The sequence below is a fragment of the Monopterus albus genome, unplaced genomic scaffold (assembly GCF_001952655.1).
Source record: "Monopterus albus unplaced genomic scaffold, M_albus_1.0 scaffold39.1, whole genome shotgun sequence".
Lineage (NCBI taxonomy): Eukaryota > Metazoa > Chordata > Actinopteri > Synbranchiformes > Synbranchidae > Monopterus > Monopterus albus.
In genome coordinates, this window is record NW_018127919.1 from 141,564 (window position 1) to 153,072 (window position 11,509).

The window sequence follows — 11,509 nt, forward strand, 5'->3', positions numbered from 1 at the left end:
GATTAGATTTCTACCACGCCTTCTGCCTTTGGCCAGGTTGAAGCCAGCCTCATCCAAGTATATGAAGTTGTGAGGTGGTTCTCTTCGTTAACAAAGGTGAAGACTCACCTGAGAGCAATTTCTCAATTCTGGACATATTTCTTAGCAAACATCTACTCACACTTTGTAGAAATCTGTACAGACATACAATTCTGAGAACATGTTCACTCATTTTGATAGTACAGACTTCCAACCTGAAAAAAAGACTAATTGGTTTGGTGGTTGTGACATTTCAGCTGAGAACCAGGACAAGTTATTTTGCACAGCTGGACAAAAGCAACAAGAATTGTCAAAAACAGCTGACAGATGTACAGAACCATTTGCATGTTGTCCAAAAGCAATTGCAGTTTGATGAAAACAACAAGAAATTGCTGATATGATGAACAACTGACAACAGAATCTGACGGTTGAACGAGTAGTTCTGAGAAATGCAGTTCTGTTGTGAGAAATGAATGAAAGCGATAGAGAAAAACTGTAATTCAGCAGTAGTGGCAGTGTTTCGATCTATACAAGATCTTCATCAGGCACAATCAAACAGGCATCATTCAGAAAAACACACATTTATACACCTGCTAAAACACTGACCAGGTGTTTTCAATCTGACTGATTCAAGAACAATCTGCTTCTAAAGAGGATGAACTATGACAGAGCCAAACTCAGCTGTGCAAAACTCCTCATTAAGTGAGCAAAAGATGCCCATATGGAAAGAACAATCACAAAGACAATAAATATAATGTGAAAAAAATCATAAAAATATCAAATATATGTATAAATGATACAATGACACAAACAAGATAAATTCATGAAAAAAGAAAACAAAATGTATGCAACATTAAAAGAGTTTGGAAAAACGTTGTCCAGCAACATTGGACTCCAATAACAATCTTAAATCAAGATCCTCCAATATTGTTTATAAGCATCGTCCAAATATTCGACATATATTATAACATATAATTAGAGCTGACTTTCCACCTGAATGACCTATTAATTCTTTATCAGCCATCCCATCTCTGCTCACAGGGTGCACAGTGCAATTTTACTTACAAGGGAACTACATTTGTAGTGTTCAAGCAGTGAAAAACAATAAAAGAGATAGATAGATAGATAGATAGATAGATAGATAGATAGATAGAAAATAAAATCCTTGTGGTTTGGCCTATATTAGAAAAATCATGCATTGTCTAAAAACTAATGAAAGTGGCTTTTCAATTTAACCTGTTCAAACATAATTTTTCTCTACATTAAGATATATTGGGGTTTGTATTATCCTTTTGAAGAGGGGGGTGTTTTACATTTTCTCTCTCAATACTTGTCTAAAGGCTTAAATTTAAATTTTGATTTAAGACAATTTTTGCAGCAAAGTTATTTTGCAAATCTCACAATAGCATTTTTTTTACCTTTTCATAAAATGTCAAAATCCTTATGAACATGTCCTATATGTGGCTCTTAGGTGCATATTGCAGCTAAAACTATAAACTGCATGAAGCCCACACCAACAAATGAATGAAGCACCCCTCACAAAACTACATAGTAGTTGCTGTGCTTTTTACATCAGTACTTCACTTTCTAATAAATATGAGAGCAAGAAGTATGTGATTGTGTTCATCCATTTGCTTAAGTGCCAGACTTGTGCACAGAGTTTTAATTATAAAAAATTAATCAGCTTGAACATTTCTAAAATTCCACAACCACTTCTGCATTCAGACAGGGATGGGTAAATAGTTTGGTAAGATACAATGTCTGTTCAGGGGCCAAAACATTTATCAGGATTTTATTTAGTTTTTTTATGCTCATAAAGCCTTGCCATATTCATTCATTCATTCATTTTCTACCGCTTAGTCCCTGAACGGGGTCACGGGTGGGGCCGGAGCCAATCCCGGCCGGCAATCGGGCGAAGGTGGGGTACACCCTGGACAGGTCGCCAATCCATCACAGGGCCTTACCATATCATATACAGTAAATGTAGTTGAAAGTTATATTTATTAGAAAGCATTTAAGATTGTCTCACAGATGAAGGGGTGAGGGTTTGTTTATTGGCAGTGACCTTGTCAAGGATGTTTCACTTGGTGTCTGAGCATTCTGCTACATACATTCACATCATTTTTACTTTTCCACTGGTGCACGCTCAGTGTTGCTTTACCCCCTATCATTTAGTAACAATGTCAGCAAGAAGAGTTCTTCCCTGTGTAGAAACACTAGGATGCTAATACCTTGCTAGTCAGGACTAGCTTCTGAGGACTTTGAGGCTGGACTTGAGCAGCTGCCCTCAAATTTTTACATTACAATAGAAAACGAAAAGGTAATGTAATCACCCAAGTCAGATCAATAGAGTCCATTCTCTGGAGACTGTGAATATCTGTGCGACATTTCAGTCTGGACCAACTCGGTGGATCGACAGACCATCACCATCGTCCCTGGAGCCATGCTCTCCTGATGCCTTCTTGTTATCAAATTGAAACACCCTGGTTCTTAGCAGTCAGGGCACTAAAAGCCACAGTAGCCATGGGTTGCTAGTTTTACACTTCTTTAACAATTATATTTGCCATTGCTAAACAAAAACCTTTTATAGGTCTTTCTTTATTCTTCAAAGGAGCCGAGTGTGAGTTGCACAGACACCAGGAGAACGTCCCAGATGCAGCACTGTGTTTTCCCATTTGACCAAGACCTGGAAAAATAAGTCAGATAGAAGCAGGATACAACAAAGTAGAGAATAACAAAACCCAGGGGTTCAGAAAGCATGTGACATGAATTTATTTTGGATCATTTTGTTGTCTTTCCTGACTGCCTTTCCAGTTAACTTCTCAAGAGCATTGTTTATAGCTCAACTTGAACCAGTCAACGCTGTTCACTGACAACGAAGGTGAACAGAGTTGATATTTGGCACAAATTGTAGGTCTAGTTGCGTTTTATGCACTTTGTGTATTTGGTTGTGTTTCTTGTTTCTCTGTGTTCACAGTTCATTTCTGCATTTGCTTGTGTTTTCTGTATCTACAGGTTGTTCCTGTATTTGGTTATTTGCAAATGTGGTGACATAATCAAATAGTCTGATATATACCAACAAAACAATCATACAGTAAATGAAAAAATGTAAACACAGGTACTGGGTTTGTCATTGTGACCATGTACAATACATTGGTCTAGACTTGTGGGTATCAGACGGTACATAACAATTACTGTAAACATTAAACACAGTCATACGATGCCTTTAATTAATGTGCTTTTGGTGGTGTTGTCAGGGCCCAAACAGTAAGACAGAGGACACAGTATTTAAATTTCTATTAAAAAAAAAAAAAAGAAGGGGGCAAGGAAAAAATACAAAGCTCAACATATCAGTCTCAAAAACATAAGTGACTTATGTTGATTAATGATTAAGTTAGCTTGATACTATTTAAAACAATGAGCATTTTAAGCCATATAGTGCACAAGGATCAACATGTCTCACACGTTCCAACACTCCAGTCTAAAAGCTGAACTAATACTGTAAGTGATGGGGGGAAGAACCTTTAATATAGATGTCTTGTCACATTAAGACAAGGTCCACTTAACAAATGGTATCTGCCTTGTACCAGGTATCTCTGCTAATATTGTAGACAGCATTTCGGGGGTTAAAGATTGCTTACGTTGTCTCACCTTCTAAAATATAGAAAATGGATCTTGGCCTTTCCTGTTGCTCTTTTGGTATCAGTGCACTTCTTGTCCAAATCTGTTGATCACATTCAAATTTAACTGAAAGGAATTTTTGAAGCCACCCACAGATTATAGAGTCTAGGCCAGTGAATAAAAGTCTGAGGAAACGATAGGCTGCACCTGAAGTTACAAAACCTTTCTTCATAATGCACAGGTGGTGTTCAACCACAGCTTGAAAAGTTCAAATTGTACATATACTCAACTTTATGTGGCATACTGTAGCATCTCAGCAGTTTTAGATACTATGTGTAAATAATATGGCAAATGATATGCTTAACCTAAGTATTATATAAAATGTATTATAACTATTCTGTGCTAGTCTTTATATTTTCCCTGTATGTGCACACTTTGTCACATATGCGTTATACTGTATCTCTGAGTTTAAACCACTTTTACTATTCACTGCTGGAGTGAAAAGGTGCTAGTGTTGGGGCAATAAGGGGCCTAAAAGCTGGAACACAAACAGGCTGGTGGGGATGAGTGCTGACGGGGGGCAGCAGGGCGTGAGGCTGTGTCAAAGCTATGATTAGTGCCGACCAAACCGCGCTCTTATTGATTGGCACAGTGGAGACACTGGGCTGCCTTCCACCACACTCTAATGAGAAGCCCTGACCTCCACTAGTCAGCAAGGTCACCAGAGCCTACTGTAATTGCACTTTCTCTAATGGCGTCAGTCACGCACGCACTCCAACCCCAGTAATGACAATTACCATAATGTCACCGGGCTCCACAGGGACCTTCCAATCATCTGTTACTTTGGGAGAGGGGATGTTAGTCAACTGCTGCTAGAGATTTAGAAAGTGCAACACTGTTTGATCTTTTGTCACAATGAGACCTTTTCTCTACTATCATGCTCTGTACACCCCCACTCCAATAATGTTCTTTGTTTGGGATGTTTCCCAATATCTGGCCTATTCAAGGACCCCATGTTAATGTTGTTTTCTGTTTCTACAGTAACTACTGTTTCTTATTTACAGTTGCTCTGACTGAATGTCCTGTGCTCACACTTTAAAACTCATCACTGTAGAAACCCCACTAATGTCTGTATACAAGCTCAGCCATTAAAGTAAAAAAACACAGTGCCAAAGACTGAATGTTGTGCTTTGTTAGTTCTACTGACTGATGGAGACTTGAGAGGCATTCATACCTCTTTCTACCTTGTTGCTCACATGTGCATATCAATATTCCTTTAGCAGAATTACAGCTTGCAGATTCTTTCTGTAGCCAGCTAAGAGCTTTTCTGTTCTTGGTTTAGGATTTTTCAGCCTGTACTCTTCCTGCAGATCTCTTCAAGCTCTTAGATATCTTAGGCTGTCTTGCACACAGATCATGTTTAAGATCTACCCACAGATTTTCAATGATGTTCAAGTCAGGGGACTGTGAGGGCTGCTCTAACAGCTTCAGCTTGTGCTTCTTGAAGTAGTTCATGGTAGATTTTGAGGTATGCTTTAGAGCATTGCTCTGTTGTAGAAGCCAGACACTTTCCAGGTTCACTTTCATAACTCACTGCATGACACATGCATTCAGTATTAGCTGATACTTAATGGAACCTATTCTTCCTTCTGTCTGTGCAGTGTTTCCTGTACCACTGGCTGCCACTGTTCTTTTCATAAAATGACCAAAGAGCTCAGTTTTAACTTCATCTGACCATAAAATGTTTCCAGAAAGACTCTGGCCTATCCAGATGTTGCTTTGTATATGCTGAGGTTGCATGATCACGACCACTCCAGTGTAAGATGACCCGTCCTGCAGCTCCTTTACACTCTGGACAGGCCACCAGTCTATCACAGAGCATGCTTGACTTGTTTGCTCTTCAATTTGTGTTAAAATCAATCTTTTTCTTTTTCTGATCTTATTAATGCATCATGCTCATGCAAACTGTTTAACCAGAAATGAAGAAAATTCAGCTTTGAATAAAATGCAATTTAAAAAAATGATACTGCCAGTTGCGCCAGTGTTAGTGTTTGTAGGCCTCTGGCACCAGTGAGTGTCCAGTTTTTCTTATTGCACTGCTTCATCCTTCTCTTCTCTTTCTTTTGGTGCAAAGAGAGTGATCAGTGGGGAAAACTGGTACCATAATAATGGAATAACAACAGATGTTACACTACCATTATTTCACAGCAATATGATTCTAATAACAGCTGCACTGCTAGTGCTAATGATTTTGTTCAAGAAACTCTGACAAATGTTTTTAAACAATGTACTCAAAGTAAATTAAGACGCAAGGATTGTGTATTAGTAGTCAACTAAAGCCTTAATCCACCTTCACAACAGTATTATTTAAAAGTTACTGCAATTTCAGGACACATTAACACTGACCTAAGGCAATGATGACTGTATGCTCCTGCAACTCGTTTCTAGCAAGGTCTGCCTACATGAAACCAGTAGAACATTAGGCAAAACAAAAGTCTTATATTCATCTCTAGTAGTCTATGAAAGTGTCCCAAAGGTAAAGCAGAGCACTGGGTGGAAAAGGGTTCAGGTTTTGGGAGTACTGTTATTTATGAAGTCTAATGCAACAAGTGTTAATACAGTTGCTTCTCATTTTTCACTGAAGCTAAATTCAGTGGCAGCAGTAAACCTGAGGCTAGTTTACATATTAATTAACAGGCATGAGCTCCTACCTCTGGTGTTGACCTTTTTTGATTGGTTAGGACAATCCTCACAATAAGGGGAGTATATCTGCACTGCTGTCAGACTGTTGAATGAGTCTGGGAAACAGGAGTCGCTGACAGCATATTTCCCCAAATAAGATATGATTTGAGCATATGTCAAAAAAAAGGAAAAAAGCTTTAAGAAGAGATAGTTTCTATGCATTAAAACCAGGACCAGTGCAGACAGAAGGAGGAGTGGTGCAGGTAAACTTCCCAAACACCAGTTATCATCACCAGCAGCAGCAGAATTGTGAATGTGTTGCAGGAGTGAGTGTGCATGAACCACTTCACTTTAAACACACTGACTTATTGTCATTGTGACTGTAACTTGTGTGCTCAGGGGTCAGCTGATAGCATGCATGACTGAGTGTCCTGTATGAAATTACTGAAAGCGCCATTATTTCAGAGTATGGACTTTTTCTACTTAATCTAGCTCCATCTACAGGTGAATCAAGCTGGATCCTTTATGGAGTCAGCCTGAACCTGGCAGGTCATTAATTAATAATGCTATAACTGAGGCAGCCTGCATAACCATACTCTTTAGTTGATATGTGAGTCCTACTAGTGTGATTCTTAGTATCTCCCTGAAATGAATGGGCTTTTTTTGTCTTCTTTTACCTAATGAAAAAGGTGAAAAGACATTTCTGCAGAAAATAGGGCATTATAGCCCTATCATACCTGATGGGGGGATAAAGTTTGTGCTATCTGGCAAAGAAAACATGCGGTGTTCCTTGGATTTACTGCTGTGTCTCTAATTTCAGCAGGTTCACGTATCTGAGTGAGAGCTAGGGTCATAAAAAACAGGGAGGGAGAAAGAAAAAGTAAAAAAACAAAAAAACGATGGCCTGGGTAGGTGGTAGCTAAATCAGTGAAAGCACAAAGAGGCAGGCGTCTGAGAGGTATTGACCCTCCATTGATCGTCAGAAGCTGCGCGGTGGTATTGACCAGATAGAGGAGAGACCTGGGGAGGTAGCACACAGCTCCACCACTGAGAGGGAGAAAAAACCAGAGAAAAACAGCCATACACACTGCCTACTCTGACCTTGTGGGCTGTTGCTGTCCTACAGCCCACACCACTCTACCTTCACCTCACACACAGGAATCTGTGTGTGTCTGACAGAGACCCCTGCAGAGAAGCATGCAGAAAAGCCCTGCTTTATTTTATTGAGGCCATTTCCTATCATGCCTCTTAACTAAGCTCTGCTTTGGCGCTGGGAAACACTGCGGCAGGTATCTGTCCACATGGCCTTCTGCTGCCTCTGTTAGACACACATATAGCACAAAGTCCCAAACACTGTGAACTGGACTTATAAAGTGATTCATATTTGTTATAATCCTGACTTTATGAATTATTACCAAGTAGAAGCGTTTTCAAACTATAAACACAAAAGGAAAGATTTTATTCATTCATTCATTCATTCATTCATTTTCTACCGCTTAGTCCCTGAACGGGGTCACGGGGGGGGCCAGAGCCAATCCTGGCCGGCGATCGGGCGAATGCGGGGTACACCCTGGACAGGTCGCCAATCCAATCCATCGCAGGGCTAAAGATTTAAATATTTTCCAAAACCAAGCATTCTTTTTTTTTTACAGCACAGAACAATGCAAAGACTAATTCAAAGATTCCTAAGCTTGACAACAGGTGAGGTAACAAATTTTCCCAGAGAAAACACTCATACAGTAATTGGCAAGCAAACATAGACAGCAGAGTTGTGTTGTTGATGGCAGCAGGGTTGATCGTGGAGGTGCAGCGGGGTTGTTGTCTGGTGACAGAGAGGAATCAAGGAGAAGGCTCAGAGCAGGAGACACAAGGTGCATAGAGTATTTGGTCACTAATGGCCTAGATCCTGGTCAATAAACAAGCATTATTTATTTGTATGCACACATAAATAAGATTTGCAGACATAGCTAACTGAGCTTACAGTTCCAAATCCAAAAAGTCATGGGATGAAAAGCAAGGAGAGGGAGGGGGGCATTAAAGTGAAAACCAGGAGCCACATGGGAGGCAGAATTTTAAATGACTCCCCTTGTAGCAAGACCAGCCCCACAGAAGAACTAAACCTCACTCCCTCTCTCTCTATCCATCTCGCTCTCTCCCTCACAGAGATGCAATTAATTCGGATAGAGCGTGCCAAGTGTGCAGAGACAGAGCAAGCAGGATGCGCCCTCACACACGCCGGAGGGAGGGCAGTTTCGCATTCCCCAGAACAAATACAGATTTGGGGTTTTCAGTCCAGCACATCGTGACCAAACTTCATCTCATCATTTCCATCTTCTCTCTCAAAGTTTCTCAGGAAGGGTTCAATCCTTCAGAAGCACTGATGAGAAAAAATAACTCTCATCCTCCTGCACTGCAGCAGTAACACCACCCAAACTTTTTTACACTGGCCACACACACACACACACATGCTCATTTGGTGGGAGATTTAGATTTAAAACTATGAAAACATGGAAGTGGAAACATTTGTTTTCAAATGCTTGTTTTCCGCCTCCTCTCCACAGCCCAGTTATCCAGCTGTTGATATTTCTCAAGGCCAGGATCGGGGGACTGCAGGTGGGAGAGCCATAGACTGGGGAGGGTGTGGTGGAGTGTGAGTCATGTCATGGTACACAAAGCACGTACCATGCAAAGTGCAGGAGGGAGTGTAGCTCAGGGCCAGAGAGGCCATCGATACAAGGGAAATTGATCGTAATCAACCAAGTTACAGAGACTGAGCAGGGATTGGCTGACGACCCTCTTCTCCTCTTCCTCCTGCCTCCTCCTTGTCCTTTTTCCTTGTCTTCTTCCTCCATCTTAAATGGTGTTTTCTGATGCAAGTTTCATTCAGACTGAAGAAAAATACAATTACAATCAGACTTGTTGGGATGTAAATACCTCAAAACATGTAGTGCTCCATGCTGTGCTCATTTAGTCACACAAACAATTATTCATGGATAGATTTTTTTTCTTACTTCATTTTGTGGTGCTATTTTTGCAATACTTTGACTTGTCTCAGAGAAGTATCTTTTATCTTATTGTCTCTGAATAATTCTGTTTCATCAAACAAATTAAAAAGGTACCACGAAAACAAAAACATTCTAGAGAATTCTCTGCACCTTCTCTGCTCTGGCTCCACTATAATTTTTCATTTGAAGACAGTGGCATACCTGGCAGTGCAACTGTACTGTTAAAAACGCTGGCCCAATTATAGCATAACACCTAGCCTTATGGTTTCCATGGCTGCGCGATGCATTTTCCCGTGAGATGCAGCGTGGAGAAACCAGCGTCTTATCAACCATCACCCTGGTAATAACACTCCCTCGAGCCTTTGCCGCATGTGTCAGACCTTAACGAGAACCCTGGGTGAAATCTCTCTCCCCAGTCCAGTCACAGGCATTGATTTGGACTTAATCTGTTCCTATGTGTCTGTGTGAGTGTGTGTGTGTGTGTGTGTGTGTGTGTGTGTGTGTGTGTGTGTGTGTGTGTGATGAGCTAAATGAACACTCAACAGTACCTTAATTTAAATCATTAGAATAACTCCTTACACTTTTTTGTCTTTAGTTTTTAGTTTATTTTCAGAAAACATCAGCTAGAAGAGAGGCTAAACATGACTACTGATGATTATATAGTTTTAACTCAGTGGCTCTTGTGGTGCATGGCTGGAGTAAATCTTTGCGGATCTACAGTACACTGCAGGAGCACATCTCAGTCAACTCAAGCATGCAAACAAATGCATATTAAATTAGCAATGTGAGCCCTGTTCAGTGGTGGCCTTGTCCTGGTTGCCCTGTGGTGCAGAGTTGTGTTTGGTGCATGAAACTCAGTGTACCTGCTTGCCAAACCAGTAGTCATTTTTATGAGTTAGGATCTAATGGACTAAAGTAATGAAGCACTTACCAGAGCTTATCACTGCAACTGTTTTTCGCAGTGATTTGCATCTAATGATTCTAGTCTGCTATTGTCCACTTGGATTAAAACATTTCCTCACTGAACAGGCATCGTAAGACTATTTTAAGGGCTCGTTGGTCTCAAGATTCTCTCTGTTAACCTTCTTAATCCTACAAGTGGATCATTTCTTTAGTAAGATTCAATGTTAATTATTACTATACCAATAAGTGTTATTAACCTGTGAGTCACTGATTGCATCAGTTGTTTAAACAGAGTCAAGACTGTGTTTTATGTGCGACTCAAGTAGAAAAAAAAGACAAAATGGCTTAAAGCTCCGCCTGAGCAAGGTCACTTGTAAATTGTGCTGATCCTCTGTAAATTTCTTTCTGATGAACATGCCCTTAGAAATCCCAAAGGTATTGCTGGTTATCAGTAATATATTCAAATACTAGACACTGAGGAAGAGTGTGTGCCAGATGTAACTTCTATCTATAAGCCTGTTCTTAGCTATGTTTGCCTTACGATGTGTATTACACCATTATGGTGTTACAGAGGAATAGCATTAACAAAACTATTAGCAGTCACTGTGTAGTTATCTGCTGTATCGTATTCAAATGAAGGCACAAATCTGATAATAAAAATGTCTTTTCAGGAAGAGCCCAAAGCCAAATTTCAGATAATTTACTGCTGGCAGTGGGTTGTGCTTTAATTAAATCACTTTTCTAGTTACTGAACATGAATTTCATTATAAGAGCCATAAATTAGAATAAAGAAAAGGCTGTTTGTCCATCTAAAGATATACTATGAATGAAACTACATTATATGTAGTTTAAATTATGGAACAGGAAATAGTTTTACAGCTCCACTCAGCAGCAGCTTAATTTCAGTGTAACAGCTCTGAGAGCTCAGCATGTTTTAACAGTAACCACTTTGAGCTGGAAGTTAAAATGACTGAAAGTGAACAGCTCTCCACTAAATACAGATTGTGTCACCGGCTCAGAGTTTTAATGGCATTTTAGCAAAAACACCCACAAAAAGCTCTCTCCTGATTTGGTCTGTTTAGGGCTTCAAGTTAAAAAGGTACCACAGACCCTCAAATGAGACTGGAGAAATCAGTGTGACTCTACCAGTTGAGACACTTGTAACTCTAATGTGGTTTTGAATAGATTGTGGATTCATTAAGGCAGTATTTAGACAAGGTTTTTGACTTTTATATGATTCTTTTGTACTGTTAAGTCTTTGTGCTATTTTTGGTTTTATG